The sequence below is a fragment of the Sparus aurata genome, chromosome 12, assembly GCF_900880675.1.
Source record: "Sparus aurata chromosome 12, fSpaAur1.1, whole genome shotgun sequence".
Lineage (NCBI taxonomy): Eukaryota > Metazoa > Chordata > Actinopteri > Spariformes > Sparidae > Sparus > Sparus aurata.
The window spans coordinates 18,905,393-18,916,625 of NC_044198.1; positions in this window are offsets into that span (position 1 = coordinate 18,905,393).

The window sequence follows — 11,233 nt, forward strand, 5'->3', positions numbered from 1 at the left end:
TGCTTTTATACACCTGTGGCCATGGAAGTGATTGGAACAACTGATTTCAATTATTTGGATGGGTGAGTGAATACTTTTGGCAATATAGTGTATATGCATCGTCAATTGTGAGCATGCTAACATTAGCATTTAGCTTAAAACGCAACTACGCAAAAGTACAGCACACATAATCCCAAGCACGGCTCTTAGAGGGAAAAAATGGGCCACAGAGTTGTGTTTTCTGTTTTCTGATGTGTTCATGGTTAATGATTGAGGAAAAGAATCCAATGAAAGAATAATGAAACTTCAACTGGGTGTTCCACAAAGACACACCTGCAGACAGAGACAGCATGTTGAGAAAAGGTAAAACATTATCACTAATGTTGTAAACATCACTAACATGGGGGTTAAACTGAAACTCAAATAATCATCTAACCGACTGTCTTTTAGCTGAATATTTTCATTATTTTCATCGAACATTTTCAAGCATCATGGTCCATAAAAGATCTGCCAATCCAGCACAATTCATTTTACAGAATGCAGTCCACCAGTGGAAACTTATGACTGTTTGGCTTTTCCCCCCTCATACCTTTGAATCATGTCCTGGACCCTCATGGGACCAGAGCATCACTGTAACCCAGTGTGTTATCTCCTCCCACCCTCATTTAACATCATCTGCCAGTGGCTGCTTATTTAGTGGGCTGTGCAGTCGATTGTGGCATATCGCCACCTCCCACAGAAGGTCATCGATTTCTTCTTGGGAGACACTTTAGTTAGTGTGTATGTATGAGTGCGTATGTATGTATGTGTGTGTGTGTGTGTGTGTGTGTGTGTGTGTGTGTGTGTGTGTGTGTTGGATAGGGGGGTGTTTTCATCAGGAAATTGACAGCGCTCAGCTGCATTGAACACAGATTTTTTTTTTTTTTTTTTTTTTTTAAAGATGCGTCATTACTATTTAGAGTGCGTTTTGTATACATGAGAATTCCCACAGTACTGAACGTGTGAAGAACTGCTGTCTTGAGCGTAAACGGATGTGGTTTCAGTGGGTATTCACAGGATGTGGTCTCGGTGGCTTAGTTTGGGGGTTGAACGAAATGTAAATGAAGAATTTTCTGTTGTAATAGGTCTCATCTATGTCCCCAGAGAAAAATACAATTTACATCTTGCTATTACATAATTTGTCTCCTTATTAAACCATTTCAACAGGAATCCACATTCTCTTACGACACTATGTTATTTATTAATTTAATGCAACATTATGTAACTATTTTACCTTAAGACAAATAATTTCAATGTAACAGTGACTTGTAATGGGGTCTCTTTCACAGCAACTCCATCTCCCTGTCACATGTTACTGCTCTATGAGCAGTGCCAGATAGTGTTGGTGTTTTGGTGACCAGACATCCTGAAACATTTTGGACAGTCCCAAATTGCGAGCAGTTCTGTCCTAGCTGTCCTGAAAATTACACTCAACCAGCGTTTTGATTTGTTATAATCATGAGCCAATTTCGACAGAGCTGGTAGCGTGTTCAATCCAGGAGTTATTGTGTCTGGTTAACGTCATGTTAGCTTGGTGTGCTGAAACTGTTCTGAGTAACATGCATGTTTACTTCAAGACATCAGCCAGTGGATTTCATCGTTCGATGTCAGGATTCAGTTCCCTTCGGTCAGTTCGGCAGGAAGAATCGTTCATATCGTTCATTCGTTTGTTCGTACAGTCGCGTTTCCAGTACACCGTCGTTTAGCGGTGAATCATTCAGCAGTTCTCCGCTTCTCGTTCTCAAACAATTGTGCTAACGTTCAACATTACACTGTAGTGCAAGGCAAATACATAGCTGCAACTTCATGATTATGTGTACTTTTAGACAACACAACAGTGGATAATGTGTGTATTCACCTTGACATTAAATTGACATGCATTGAAGGTAAGCCAAGGGTGACTGACTGACTGAACAAGAACGATGAGCTTTTTTTCATGGAAACGGTTGCTATGCTTTCCTGTTTCTCATTGGCTAAAATTCGACAACAGTGTCCTAGACGGCTAATGTAACATTACATGACATTTTTTTACAAAATCCCAGAGAGCTGTTTTGCACTCTGTGTAGCTGGTTGTTAGTTGATGTTAGCGGACTCCATTTCTTAGCTAATGTTAGCTACTGCTGCTCTCTGTTAGCGGAGCGGGGAGAGACACAGAGACGAGGCACTCGACGAACATACATTAAGTTACATCCTTTGAACTGGACTGACCTGAGTACCTCACAAAGACATCATCAGTCCAGCAGGATTAAATAACTTAAACAACTCATCCACGGGCTTGTATATACTCAATGGTGTGAGACAGGGAAGATCACGTCTAAATTGTTACATAGAGCCCCTTTTGGCCTCCTGCACCATGCATCTTACACATGTACATTTTCAAACTTATGTCATCTCATTCACTGTTTTTCTTCCGTTTTCCAGCTTAAAACTGCATCATCACTGAAAATATGATCCTTGAACACGTGCTGAAGAGAAATGTCTGAGAGAGCAAAGTTCTCACCCACACACACACGTTAATAACACCACCTGCGGTCAGCACATCTTTTGAATCTCAACCTGATCTTCTCTCCTCACCCCATAATCTCATCTTTGCCCCACAATGCACTTCCTGCCTCCTCGCATCATCCTGTTTCGTCTAAGCCGAGAACATCTCAGCCTCGCTTTGAAATCAGGAAATGAAAGAAAGTCTCAGTATTTGGCAGAGTGAGGAACCATTCTTCCATAAACACTGTATGATAAAGGTTACCGAATCACAGTAAGAGATAGAGCACCACTGTTTTCAAGAAAGGGCTTATTCCCATTGGTGGATGGCTTTTTCCCATTGAGTAAAGCTCCTGGTGAATGATATGGCCCGTCTGTGTTGACAGGCTGGAGATAAGGAAGTGCCCTCAGGTATTAGTTGTCATTCCTTTTCACTGAGAAAAGCAGCTGAGAGTTGCTACCTTATTTTTTTTTTTTTATTTTCCCTTTTCTCCTCGGTGGGGCACCTTTTCCTCCTCTTTTGGATGAATAGAGAAATTCACAACAACAAAGCTTTCCACTCTCATTAAGTCAGCCGCAAAGCCAAGCACCACCAAGGAGCACAATATCTGAGGCAGATGAGTAATCCCCCTGCTCAATCTAGAAGCTGGCACAGAATTTCAAATGTCCATAATAACTGCCGGAGAAGGAAGTGAAGGACACACACAAACATGCGCGCTCACGCAGACCGCACACACACATATACACATACACACACATGCGTCCACGTACTGTACTGTGATGAAAATGAATCTGTTATTGACCATTAGCCCACTGCAGCAGAGCAGAACTAAAATGTCCTTCATCTCAGAATGTCACACTGTGAGTGCGTGTGGATCTTTGTGTGCAGCAAGTCCTCATAACTAATATCTTCAAAGAGACAGACATTGACTCCAGTCAGATTTTTGACTATTTAGAGACTCCTTGAGATGATCATTTTAAAAAAAAGAAAAAGGTGCAATGTTCAAAGTTTGGCCACCATTCCAAGGCAGCATATGACCACAACCGTATGCGAGCGAACAGGAAATACAGTACAGAGGTTATTTACAGAAGAAGACGCAGCCGGTCGTCACCAGCACTGAGAAACTGCTGTAATATTGTCACATCTAAATCTGTGAATTGAGTATTTGTTTCGTGTAAACCACAGGCGACTGCGGAAAGACAACAAAAGACGGTTTTGGTGAGTTTCATTTTGTTTATTTCAAGTCGGAGGGATTTCCAATGATGATTTACAAGGCAATTTGATTAAAACTTGAATTCAGATGTTGTACGCAGTCAGGACCGCCTCAGCTGAGACCAAGCCTAAGCCCATACCGAGACAAGCGTATCGAGATTGAGACAAGGCCAAGACTTTGAGGGGTTGAGACCAAGTCAGGAGCCGGGACCAGTGTGACACATATTAGAGTGATATCCCTTGCATTTGATGGTCTTGAAATAAATCCGGAGTCCTCTTTGTCATTGAACAAGACATTCAATTGAGATCATCAAAAGTACTACAGCTGTATGTTAAATGAAGACATTAGATGTAAGAATATTTCCTTTCTTGATATTGTGTGAGTCTGTTTTTGATAATTAGACTAAAACCTAATTGAGATTGAGAAACGTAGCCCACTCGTCACCAGTGGTGGACAGTAACGGAGTAAATTTACTTGAGTACTGTACTTAAGTACATATCCAGAGGATTTGTACTTTACTTGAGTTTTAGATTTCTTTGGTACTTATTACTCTTACTTGAATACATTTCCAAGACAAATATTTTTACTTTTACTCGAGTTAATTTCTAGGAAGGCTGAAAAGTACTCGTTACTTTCAGGTCTGCTCTTTTTTTTTTTTTTTTTTCCTCTAAAATACTATTAGACACAAGCTGTGTTTGTCAAAGAAGGAAACCTATCACAGTGCACGCTCTCCACTGGGATCTACGTAAAAGCGGAAATACGTCATCCCTCCCCATAAGGATACCACCAAAGTAGCACGCTCTCGACTGCGTTTGTCAACACAAAACCGCGACAATGGCTGCATCATGTAGTTTTTTGTAAAGCAGTGATTCTCAACCAGTGGTCTGGGGACAACATTGGTCTTTGAGGGTGTTCCAGTTCCCAACTTAGCTAAATGATAGAGAGTTAGTTGGACGGTGCAGGTTCATTTGGTTACAGTTTTAATGATTGTTAATAAACATCTGCATCTGCAACATCTGCTGTCCTCCTGTGATCCCATTCATTTTATTTGTTTTTATAGGTGTTTCTGCAGGCTTTATATAAAATTGTGGTTCTAAAAGCAAGCACATCAGTGCAGGTGGTTTCAAAGAGTTAATTCTCAGAAACAAGAGTTAAAAGGTACTTAAATTCATTTAGAAAAAATTATAGTAATTCATTGATGTGAAAAATAAGAAATTTACTCTTACACTTACTCTTACTTTTACTTAAAGTAAATTTAAAAGCATGTACTTTTGGATACTTAAGTACCTTTAAAAGCAAGTACTTTTTTACTCTTACTCGAGTAACATGTCGACTGAGCTACTTTTACTTGTAACGGAGTAAATTTTGACCAGTAGTATTTGTACTCTTACTCAAGTACTAGGGTCGAGTACTCTGTCCATCTCTGCTCGTCACTCAGACACACACCCCATTGAAACCACAGGGCACTATCAGACTAATACATCTTGAGGTACAAAAGGGTTATTATGGGCTAGCTTAAGTAGACATCTTTGTCAAAACTGTTGATAATGTTAATTCATTTCTTTTTATGTTTTAATCTAATAATCCGTCCATGACTTACACATTGTGCCTTTTATAAAAAGGGTCCCGTCCGAATTGATAAATTACCTCATGAGGCAGCACATTAGATTTAAAAAAAAAAAAAACATGCACCTACATTGAATGAAATATATTGATACACTACACTGTAATTAGCTGCAGCCTAGAGAGATAAATAGGCCTTTATGGCTTCAACTCAAAGTGCAGCAATACATTTCAATACTGTATTGCATTCTTCTGCATATTCAGCAGCAGGTAGCTGTAGCTGGTCAGACAGCAGGGCTATTGGTAAAGCCATTTAGCTCCTGCCCACTTTGGAAATATGGAGCTGGAACGCAGCGATGAGTCAGCTCTTTTTGCTGCGAAGATGAATCATTCATCATGGCCGCCAGCAAGGTCCAGGACCGGGTTAGAGGGATGGAGGGGTGGAGGGGTTGAGAGGAGGTCGATCAGGACCTGATGGCAAGTTCCTCTGCTGACTCCACATGCAGTGTGCTGTGGTAGCAGCAGCTGATGGATCCTGCTGCAGCTTTTCATATCTCATGAGAACAAAGAGACATGGAAGGAAGCAAAAGCCTTGATCGTGGTTAACTGAAATCTTTGTTTAATGAAAGATTGAAGATTTATCTATAGGACTGTTAGGGTTAGGATCAATTAAGGGAATTCTTACTGCAGAAGCATAAAAAGATACTCCAGACCACAAAGTGCTTCCAACCTTTTGGAAAAATGTAGGAAAGCCCCGTTTGAGGTCCATAAGAAATAGTTTCCCGAGTTTGGCACGCTGAATTGACTCTTTTGTCAGACAAGAATGTTGTTGGTGGATGATTCTGCAAAAGCCTGAATTTATCAGTTGTGTTGCTTTCAACAATATCCGCCTCTTGCAGCGGTTTGGTGAAGGTTGGGAGGAAATTTGCCAAAGAAAAAACTCTGTGCAGGTGAGAGCTGTTAAGACACTAGTTTAGGATGCAAAATCTTGCCTTCTGTCAGACTTCTAACTGTATTTATGACTGCACTTTTCTTCTATACTTTGTTGGGTTGTGTACTAACATTATCCCAAATGTGTGTTCTAACTCAGTGTAATGTGGCATTTCATTTGGTGGCCTGTGATCACCACCAGCGAAGCAAATTTTCGCCATGCGCTACTCAGACGAGTTTGAGTGTTTATTCGCCCCTGGTTCTCTTTCCTCTTTTTAACCTCTCCTCTCTGTAATGTTATGTTCATGTTGTAAAGTGCATTTCCCCTCCAGCTCCAGTCGGCAGTCAACATCACAGTACACAAACGCCCGACAATTGAGGTAATCTCCTCCGTTGTGGGTGTCTTCTCCTCCAGCAGGATTGCTGCTGCAGTCAGGTTGATAAACAGGAGTGAAGATGAATCCAGCATCTGACTGCATGTGTTTATTCCTTCAGAGGATCAGACCAATATGTTGCACGAACCGACCCCAAATGTTGCCATTATACATACATTACTGTATCCATAATCCTCGAATATGAACAAAAGTCAAAGGGATACTGGCTTCGGAAGACCTTGGCTGTCCTGCACTCAACCCTATTGCACAGGACTCGAATGACATGGAACACAAAATTCGAGCCAGAGCTTGTGGCTGAACATCAGCATCCAACCCCACTAATGCTCATGTGGCTAGATGGAAGAAAATTCCCTGCAGCCGGCTTCCAAAAACCTTGTGAAAAGTCTTGTAGAACGGAATCTATTTCATACTTACAAAATCAGATCTTTAGCAATCCCATATGGATGTAATAATTTGGTGTCCGCATACGTTGAAGTGCAGTTGTGTATTTTTATGTACAGCACTACATATGATGGGTCTGTATGTGTTTGTGCCATCTGCCTTCGATGAAGCGCACATTCCTGATGTTTTTCCTGTACGTTCAAGAGTCAAATCGTCCTCTGAAGAACCTGCCTGCTGTAATGTGCCTCGTGTCAGCTCTTTCTTTTCTCCTGAGAGAGCGAGGGCGAGACAGCGAGAGAGAGGGGGAGACAGAGAGAGAGAGAGAAAGAGAGAGAGCTTAGTTACATCCTGGTAGGACAACCTCACCCAGAGGGCTGGGGAGAAGACGAAAAGGGGAGGGGAGGAGAGGAGAGCAGAAGAAAGGAGAGAGGGGAACACAGCATATTAGGGAATATGAGGAGAGCAAAAGAGAGCAGAGTCGAGCTTAGGAGAGGCATCAAGTGACCTCCTCCGTCGCCATTGTTAGAGAACATAAGAGAGAGGCTGGCTAGAGGCCACCAGAGGGGTAGAATACATTAGAAACCAGACAGAAATGGAAAGGAAAAAAGGAGAGACACAGAGGTTGAGAGAACCCATGCTTTTCATGATGTACTAACATCAATATTTGCTGAACTAATAATGCTTTCAGGCATTCGGAGGGAGCCGTAGAACCGCTGCACAGGTCAAGTGCGATTCTGTCTGTGGAGACACTAAGACACGTCGAGTCTTCAAAGGGAAGATTTTGCAGGGGAAGGAAATGGAAAGTGATGAAGAGTAAGGGCTGGATTGGAGGGATGATGAGAACAGGAAGAGGAAGTACAACATGACACAAAAGGAAATGTCTGCAGAGGAAACAGGTGTTGGTATAATGTGATGGAGACGGATCAACATGTGGAGATCTGACCTTGAGGAATGTTGTATGTAGGAAGTGCTGCCAACAACCTGGAGGTGATAAAATTCTAAGTTGTGGTGATTGTTGGATCTTCTGAATCCCTCAGTCTGGCCATTAACCCTTGATCATCAGCGAGTGAACTCTGAATAACTTTCCGTAACTTAAATTCCGGCAGCGTTGCCAGATCTCGGGTTTTGTGAGAAGGTTCAGCCAAAAAGGTCAGAAGAGTGTGGATACAACCAGGCAGAGCTGCAGTATCCGGAGTTGGGCTCATTCAAAAACTAAACAAATGGGTTCTACAGATTCACTTATAATTATTTCTTAAGATGGTATTTTCGGGACACACCAACAAATAAAGATCGACAGGAAACAGGGGAGAGAGGAAATAATCTGCCGCAAGAGCCACAGGATGGAATTTAATCTGGGCCACTGGTGAGGATTTGGCCTCCATACACGGGGCGTGTGCTCTACCACGAGAGCTACCGAGGCACCTCATTATCCGAATAGTTTTGAAGACATGTAACTCAAGTAACATAGTTATTTTAACCACTAACCAATCAAGCAGTTTTCTCGACTAAACCTAACCAAACCGCGAGTGTACGATGAAGGTCCGGTACGCCTGACGCTGGTACATATCATGATGTGTTGTCTCTTGCCTGGACAAGATAGAGGTTTGGCTCAGCCCAGGATCCCAACGAATTTCACACCTGAGAATTTCCATCCAATGGCACCAGTGGAAGAAGAAAGGTCTGGGAAAGAGACCACAACGCTACAAAGAACTTCATTCACCTTTTAAATAGCTGCAACTACAAATTTCCCTGACATTATCCAGAACTTTTAGTTTCCTGAAAGTAACCATGCCCTGTCTATTGTTCGTTAGCCTTGACACTGATCTTCCCCCAACATTAAATGAACTACAAGGAACTTTTAACTGGTTATGAAAGTCTCAATTAAATAGAGATGTCTCTATATGACAAACATAAACAAGCGAGACCATCGGTGACAGAAATATAGTATTACTTTTTGCTTCATAGACATGTGTATTTCTAATACATATCAGTTTTGTCCACAGGGGGCGCCAGAATCAGCAAAACCTGAAAGTACCCTGTAGCAGCTTTAACCACACAGTTGCCGGGCACAAATATGGCAGACAGTGAACATTTTAACAATGTAAATAAACATTCAGCTGTCATAACAGAGACACACTTGTCCTGTAATATACCTGCATTCGATGCTTTCGTATTTTAATTTGCTGTCACTCAACCTTAAACCATAGCTTGTTTCAGTTATACAGCTCCAAACACACCTGTAACAAAATTGCCAGCGGACGTAATCTCGGATTTTTGCAGAACAGTATCAAACACTGAAAATCTAAATATCTCTCACCAAATTGAAAAGATAATTTAAACGAAGAATGTTCATACAACATCTGGGAGTGACCAATTCTTCTCCTGTTTTACAAACCAATGGCTGAAAACATCCTCAAATCCTGCACCACAATCTGGTTCTAATCTGCTTCCTCCTACACCGAGGACAAACTCCAGCATGGTGGCTGCACTGATGAGTGGGTGAATGGCTGTCAGCTGCCCTCCACGGAGGAGCTGCGTGATGCCAGGGTGACACACACAAAAAAAAAGGGCAAGAAGGATTGCCATCGAGCCTGCACACCCAGGCAACCATCTGCTCTGAAACTCTTCCTGTGGGAGACGGCACCTCCTCTTCACAAGCCCCTATGGAACTGTCTGTACACCTACCACAGTTACTCCTAACATGCTACTTACTGTAAACTGAAGCCTCACAGTGACAAAAAGCCTCTGCTCTGAAATGCGTATAGTTAACATGCATTTTGTCCTTCTCAGTTTATGGATTACTAGAACAAATTTACCCTCTAAACCTGTAACATGGTCAGCACTGACTAAATATGGGAAGGTGAATTTCTTTGTTGAGTGGTCCCTCTGACAGGCACCAGAAAGAAAGTCTATTAAAAAAATCCCCTCTGGACATGTTTAAAGAAATATTAAAATACTCTGCTTGGAATAATGAATTGTGTCTGATATGATTTTTTACACAAAAAACTTTAATTACAAGTTATAAATTCTTAAAATTACATCCTCTCTTCTTGCCTCATTAAAAATCTGTGAATGTGACTATTTTTCTGTTTAAAAGTCCCACATTATGCTCATTTTCGGGTTTATCCTTTTATTGTGGGTGTCTACTACGAAATGTTTACATGCGTTGAGGTTCAAAAAACACTATTTTTCCTCATAATGTCCATTACTGCAGCAGGTTTATTCACCCTCTGTCTGAACGCTCTGTTTTAGTGACTGTCTCTTTAAGGCCCCCCCTCCTGAAAAGATGAGTCTGATCTGATTGGTCAGATCTCAAAGGTCTGAGCAGGTTCCGCCCACCTGTGTATGTGCACTAGGGCTTCAAGTTTAAACATTTCACTTGCATAAATTGCACCATGGACCGTGATTGGCCTAAAGGCATGTTGTGATGTCACAAAATCATTGTGTAGTTTTAAACCATGATGCACAGAGAGACATTTCCCATCCAGCAGAAGGAACATCAACACAGTCACCAGAATAAATAAAAAAAAACAGATAAATGCAAGCCGTATGTTGCTTTATGTTGGAACTTTACATTGGTTTAGGTCTGATTTTCTATCGCTCCGTTGTCACAACAATGTGCTTTGGTCACAACAAACATGGCTGGAAATGTCCCTAAGTTTCCTTAAAAACACCCACTTCAGGCAGCACAAACGCAGCTAGAGATGGCCTGACTTCCTGTGAAAAAAGCACAATGCGGTTTTTGCCACAAACACAGCTGGAAATGTCCCGAGCCCCCCCTAGAAAAATAGCTGGTGGTGTCACGATTACAAATGCCTCAAAAGACAGACTCAAACGGCAAATACTTTAATTGCTAACGTTAAATATGGCGACCAAGAACGCTGCACTTACGCCATTCTGCACATTTAGAACAACATTCTCGTGAAATAACAATAAGCAAAACACATTTATATGTTGTGGAGGACTTTGTCTTTATCTTATATTTGCCTTTGTCATATTACATTCATTGACTCGACTGGTGAAGTGTATTTTCTGCTGGGTTTATTTAAATGCAGTAGCTCTTTCAAGGACTTTTTTACTGAAATTCAACAACTGCACATGATGACAATTGACCAACCTCTGACAAACAATAATAAGTCTGTATAATAACCTTTATTTCCCCTTGAAGCTGTATGTAGTTCTGACCCGTGAAATGTCTTTATTTCCTGGACATCAAGGTCTAAATGCTGTTTTAAGGCATCTCCATACACC